We start from the raw sequence: 7046 nt of genomic DNA on the forward strand, positions 1-7046 counted from the left end.
CATTTTAATGAATTCTTCATGCTGATTCCAAATATGGTCTGGAAAATTTACACTTGTGAAATTTTCTGAACTTTTCGTCTGCGTATAGCCGAGACCCACGTGGAGAGAGTTAGAATTATTTGAATAATCCTAAACCGTTCAATTTTGGCGACCGTTTAACATGCAGGAGGGCGAAAACTAAACAACTTCAAACTATACTTAAAATTTAACCTCAAAAGGAAAATCAGTTAATTACGAACCAAATTGCAGAGTTTAGCACTTTAAAACAAAAATAGATGTGCTTATGAACCGAACAAATGACAAAGATAAAAGCAAACCAGTAAAAGTAGAATGTAGGGGACATGTATTATATGTCAATAAGCAAACATTTTTAATTGATGACAATAATTTATGTTTGTTATTCCTTTTCGTTCATGGCCTCACATAGAAAAAGAAAACCATTGATGGACACATCGTTGAGCCCGTTAGGTGCTATTTGGAAGGTCCTTCAATGTACATATCTCCTTAAAGAGCGGTAATTTCAAAAGTTGTTGCATACTTCTTGTAGACTTTTGGCACCATGCCACACTCACGTTGTTGAGCCTGTGGTATTCGTTTGTACCTTGCATCTTCCAACACCTGTTCGAAGGCCACTGTAGCTTAGACATTTGCCAGGGCTCATTTGCACCAGGCGTTAGGGCTTCTGTTGGCTGTCAAGTCAGCTCAATCGGTAAGGCATTTGACTCCGGTGCATCGGCACAATCTCGGTTTGTTCTTGAGAATAATTAACTGGGGATAAATAACCAGCTTGTTTCACTCTTTTAAACAGACAGAGTATAAGACCAACATTAATATGGTTAAAATAAATACTTGAAAGCAACGTACTTTCACGAATGGAAGGTATGCGATCGCTCACAAAACATAGTTTCTTAATTCTAAAGAAAATAACGTACTATTTACAGCATTCAACTTTGTATTCTTCAGCATTGTCTGACCTGGTTTGCCAAAGCCCAATCTAGCATGATAGTGAGTGTTCTAGTTTAGATCTACATATAATTAGGTTTTTGATGGTAACAAAATAGAACAATTCGGGCATCTTTTGTTTTTTAATTTGTCGCGGTTCCATAATCAGACTAATCTCTCCTTCTTTTATCAGGCAAATTAAATTTCAACTTTAAGTTAACCTAATTTATATGTACGTGTGATACGAATAGCAAGTATAAACGTGATGTTTCAGATATTGTTTGGTTGGCATAGCAATAATAAATGTTTTTCTCATTTGAAGCAAATGGTTGGCCTATTTTGCGTTACCAGGGTATCACAAAAGTGTAAACATATATTATAGTCTGTATATCTACCTCGAGTCACCGGCACTAGCTTTGAAGTTCAGCGGGTGTTGCGTTGGCTTAGCGTAGTTTCTTGCGTGTACGTTGATTACGCGCGTAAAATTATCTACACGCACCAAGTAACGCTAAGCTAACGCAGAACACGCTGAACTTCAAAGCTAGTGCCGGTGACTCGAGGTAGATATACACTGTATATTATACAGACTACATACGTTTGTTATGGACATTAGTAATCAATTAGATAATAAACGTATTTAAAGGATAAGAAACTGGACAATCTTCTTGATGTGCACACTTTCCTTCCTCTTCTCATAGTGCTGATCACATACAGATATGTATAAACATATCCTGTATCTGAAGGTGTAAGGGCAAAGTTTTTTGATATGGTCTATATTTTGCGAAATACTATATTGCTATTCACTGAAAACCTAAATTGGTCAGCTGGACTAACTTAAAAGCTAGTCCAGATGGTGCCCACCTGGACTAGCTTTAAGCTAGTCACTTTTGCTGGACTAACAAGGATGACTAACTTATCTTAGTCCAGCATGCTGGACTAGCTTTTAGTTAGTCGCTTGACTAGCTTTTGGTTAGTCGCTTGACTAGCTTGATGTTAGTCCAGCACGCTGGACTAGTTAAGGTTAGTCGCTTGACTAGTTTTTTGACTAGCTTGATGTTAGTCCAGCGTGCTGGACTAGTTAAGGTTAGTCGCTCGACTAGTTATTGACTAGCTTTAAGTTAGTCCAACTGGTGCCCATCTGGACTAACATAGCCCTAGTCAAGCCAGCTGGACTAATGTAATATTAGTCCAGCTGGCTTGACTAACATGCTCGACTAACCTCAAGCTAGTCCAGCCAGCCGAGCAAACCTAATGCAAACCATGCATGCAGTTGCAGATTGGATACAGTCTGATAAGGGTTATACAATTGGAAAGTAAATGAGCCACATGTGGATTTAGTCTAGATATATTAATGTTTGCTTATTGCTTCCCTGCATGAATTTACAAGAATTATTCCATAAATCTTGAATCATGCAGCATAAATAGTGAAATATGAAGCAAAAGCAAGCACCAATAATTAGTACAGAACTAGACCTGCATGTTGGCGAGGATTTTGATTTTTTTCTTCTGACCATGTTGTCTCATTTCATCTGCCTACCTAGTACCCACCACAGACTGTATCCTATCCTCTTTTGGACACAATAGATTCTGAAATAAGAAACAATTCAAAGTCCAAAATAACATTAGAAAAAACTTTATGACATTCTTATCTTGCATCCAACATTATGATACCCAACTCTTCATATTATAAAAGCCTTAAACATAAATTACAAAGATTTCTGTTTATGAAATAAATAAATAACTAATTATAAATGTATTTAATCTGTCAAAACCTTAACTGTTTTTTGTTTAAAACAGCTTGGGTTGACAGATTAAAACAATAATATTGATCATGTTGATTACAATTCACAGTATAGAGTCTATCCAGATGTCATACAAATTAACACACATGATAAGCATCATGGATAGGTATAATACCATTTTTCACCCTGATATGGCAGTGACGTCATTGCATAGTCATCCAGCAAACAAACTCATGATGTTCCTTTTTTTAAATCTACAATTCATATTTGCTAACCTTAGAGAAAGCGAACCTTAGAGATAGTGGTCCTTAGAGATAGCGGACCACCGCTGGTCGGAAAGGGCATTGTATAATTTTTTTAATGCCTGATTGTGAGAAAAATATAGTCATTAAAGTTTGTCACAATAATGAAGTCACCACAATCAAAAGTTTTGATGAATCCATTTTGAATGTTTGTCAAATCAATCAGACAACAAGTTTCATGTGCATGATTCAGATAAATCCATCTTTGACAGGCACAATTAGTGCAAGGTTCTTTTTTCACACTACTTGTTTGTGTAACGTCTTAACTCGTTATTTTGCATGGCTGATGTACAGCATTTTCTTCTTGATGAGTTGCAATTGTTGGAAGTCTATTTCTACCACAGTTGGGTTACATTTCAGCAGCACCTGAAAGCAAATTATACAAAAAGTTACTATTAGTTAAACTTTAATAGGCAAAATGAATATTCCTGCTTTCACATCTGGCAGTTTTCTGAAAAACTATTTTGTGTCAGCGAGAACTTTATTTACAGTTTAATATATGTATAGTCTACGGACCCCCCCCAAAGTGATATGGAAGGAAAAAAACGGAGTCTGACTTAGTAACTCGCGGCCCAGAGATAGTAACTCGGGGCCCCGAGATAGTAACTCAGGGTCCCGAGATAGTAATTCAGGGTCCCGAAATAGTAACTCGGGCCCCAAGATAGTAACTTGGGGCCCAACTTAGTAACTCGGGGTCTGAGACAGTAACTCAGGCCCTGAGATAGTAACTTGGGGCCCGAGATAGTAACTCAGGGGTCCCTTGGGGTCCCGACATAGAAACTCGGGGTCCCGACATAGTAACTCAGGGTACGACATAGTACATCAGGGCCCGAAATAGTAACTCGGGCCCCAAGATAGTAACTTGGGGCCCCGACTTAGTAACTCGGGGTCTGAGATAGTAACTTGGGGCACGTACCTGTGGCCCCGCGATAGTAACTCGGGGTCTGAGATAGTAACTCAGGCCCTGAGATAGTAACTTGGGGCCCGAGATAGTAACTCAGGGCCCCGAATTAGTAACTCGGGACCCCAACTGAGTAACTCGGGTCCGAGATAGTAACTCGGGCCCCGACTTACTAAGCCGAGAATCCGAGATGGTATTGCGGGGCCCTGAGTTACTAACTCGGACTCCAAGTTACGATGTCGGGGCCCCAAGTTACAATCTCGGGCCCAAGTTTTTTTCTTCCATGTCACTTTGGGGGTTCCGTAATATTCCCACCAATTAAACCACCAAAATTTAAGGAAGTTCTTACACCTCCGAAATTTTGGTTGGTCGTGTATTTTTCCACATCATTTTTTTTTTTTTTTTTCCAGGGACAGTGTTTACAAAATATAGCGTACTGTCTTAAAGGGCATGGTCAGATTCTGACATTCTGTTGTGTTTTGAAGATACCTCACATTGAGGCTGGCATCACACTAATTTCTGATTTCTTCGTGATGACTTTTGAGTTAAATTGCACTAGTAGCAGTTTTAACATTTAGCAGCAAAAATGTGTTTCACAATGGCCATAAAACCAATAGTTGAGGCAATACGGAGGCATTTGCTCCCCCCATATTTTTCTTGGTCCCTCAAATTTTCACTTTTTGCAGCAATTTAACCCAAAATGTGTTGATTTTGTCCCCCCCCCCCTCCCTGAAATTTACTCCCCCATCCCCCACCCCACCCAAAATCCAGGTGCCGCCACTGAGATCCATATGTGTGGTAACCACAGTTTATAACATTTAAACATGTGCTAAACTTAAGAACATATTTCAGGCATAAAATTTCACTTGGGGTTATAATATATAAGCTTTTTCTGATGCCAAAAAAATTCTTCATTTTGATAAGATATTTGTAACAGTAGGGGGATGAGGCTGTCATCTGGTCATACATTTTTCAATTACCTTTGTTATTTGAGTGAAATCCTACAGACTGTATATGTTGAGTCTTTCAAGCTTCACGGTTGCATCGTCAAAAAGGAACAGAACCTATATGAAAAAAAAATACATGACATTAAAATGGTATAATTTGACAAACTGTTGACTGTAGATATTGTTTGGGTCGTGGTTGTTATTCTAAAGAAAGTGATAATTAATAATTTTGCAGACCATGCACAAAGCATTTCTTAGTTGAGGGCCCCTGGAGGAATTTCCAAACGGCATGCCCCAAAATGCTTGCCCCCCCTCTTGGCCTACCCAAAATCCCCCCTATATGCCAAATTTTTGGGATCCAATTTTGCAAACATATTGCGAGCGGGAACATTTACATAGCATTTCCGTACTGTTTCCTACGGCTTTTAATATCATTTTATTTAAAAGGTGCCCCATGAATGTGTGCCAATTGCCCCCCCCCTTTCCGCTAGCCCACACCCCCTCTCCCCATTTCATTTCACTTTATTCCAAGTAGTTTTCTTCTAATTCATTTAGAATAAATTATAGCAACAAATATCAAAAACAGTACTGGTACACAACTTTACCCCCATCCCCAGTGGTGGCTTATGTTATAATATATAATTAGGCCAACACACTGTCCACACAGGCAGTCCCTAATTTAACTTGGAGGATCTGGGCTCATCAGCTAGCTTTCCAATACCTTTATATCATTATAAAGGTGCCAAGACTTGAACTTACACTAAAATTGATGACCAAGGCCCAATCATGCCAATTGCAAGTACATTGTAGAATATCATAGTGCACACATGATTGCTATAAACAACAAAATTACTAGTAGCCTAGTAGTACGTATGCATGTTGTATTGCGCTGTTACCACTGCTGTACATAGTGCATATTATCATGATTATTATAGGGTTAGTGACTGGCATTCTGAGCTGATACTATTTTTGTGTTTCTGATTTAATATCATAACAAATTGCAACCTTACATATATCAACACAAAGCAAGACTTACCTTCATGTTCTACAAAATCTTGATGAATTAATTCCAGGACATTTTGTGGCAAAAACTTGAGAGTGTTTCTCTGTATAGTGAAGTGACAGCAGTATCCAGTTGACCTCAGCAGTTGACAGTTACAATATGTATGTTTCCCCGCTTACAGATTTCAGGCTTTCAGAATTGACTAGTTTAAGTTTTCAGTGTTAAAGGAGTATTTCGTGATCCTAGCATCCTCTTTTTATGACATTTTTCAGTACATATCCCCGAAAAAGCATATTCCCAAAATTTCAGTTGATTCCGATTTTGCGTTTGCGAGTTATGCATGATTATGTGTATTACACTGCTCCATAGACAATGTGTTGTAATTTCGTTCTGGTGCACCAGAACGAAATTCAAATTTAACGATAGTTTTGCTAAACGAATTAATCTGCAAGAAATATTCGGTACATAAACATTATGTAGCCAGAGGTATCCAGTGGTGTAAAAATCTCAACTTTTTTGGGAAAAGTGGGGGGATGAGGCTGTGGATCACGAAATGCCCCTTTAATTAACAATTTTAAAAATAGTACTCTGTTTTCCTAGATTAAAGATATATATTAATCCTGTTCATATCAATATTTGGACAATGTGCGCGCCAAATATATATGACCATACGATCTTTTTCGTTTTTACGAAAAACAATTGTCCGGTCAAATAGCTTACACGGATTATGTTCGAACGAAAACGGAGGACAGCACCAAACCTTGTTTTAAACAAATCAGTCAATAATATTGTAAAAATCATAAGATTTGAGAAAAGTAAAAGCATTCAAAATCTTGATATTATTATAAATCATATTTTGCTCATTTGATGCTTCATTATTCGTTATTGAAGAGAAAGTCAGGATCTAAAAGTCCAGGAACGCTCCTCCCCTGGTTCCGCAGCCAATGGACATTAACGATGATTCCCAGCACATATTGTAAATCAAAATAATTCACACCACTACCCTTACGAAAATGCAAGCAATGAAAAATGTGTGCGACAGCATGCAGCACGCGTGCGGCAGTGTGCAGCACACGTGCAGATGTGTGCAGCATGCAAGCAAGGCCTGCTGGTTGCGTGTTCATGTGTGCGAACCAGCTGTGTGCATGCAGGCACCGCACACAAATATTCACCGCGCACACAATTTGCTTGCAGAACCTGCGTGCAGAC

General features: G+C 38.6%; 1 long non-coding RNA gene across 1 annotated transcript; it reads right to left on the reverse strand.

Annotated features, from left to right (window-relative positions):
- Positions 1-2761: 2761 nt before the first annotated feature.
- LOC140146293 (uncharacterized) lies at positions 2762-6019 on the reverse strand. The gene is made up of 3 exons (XR_011858221.1): positions 5871-6019; positions 4868-4951; positions 2762-3352 (listed from the first exon to the last, which is right to left on the reverse strand). It is a non-coding gene; the product is annotated as an uncharacterized lncRNA (long non-coding RNA).
- Positions 6020-7046: the final 1027 nt, after the last annotated feature.

Source organism: Amphiura filiformis, chromosome 2, assembly GCF_039555335.1.
Source record: "Amphiura filiformis chromosome 2, Afil_fr2py, whole genome shotgun sequence".
Taxonomy (NCBI): domain Eukaryota; kingdom Metazoa; phylum Echinodermata; class Ophiuroidea; order Amphilepidida; family Amphiuridae; genus Amphiura; species Amphiura filiformis.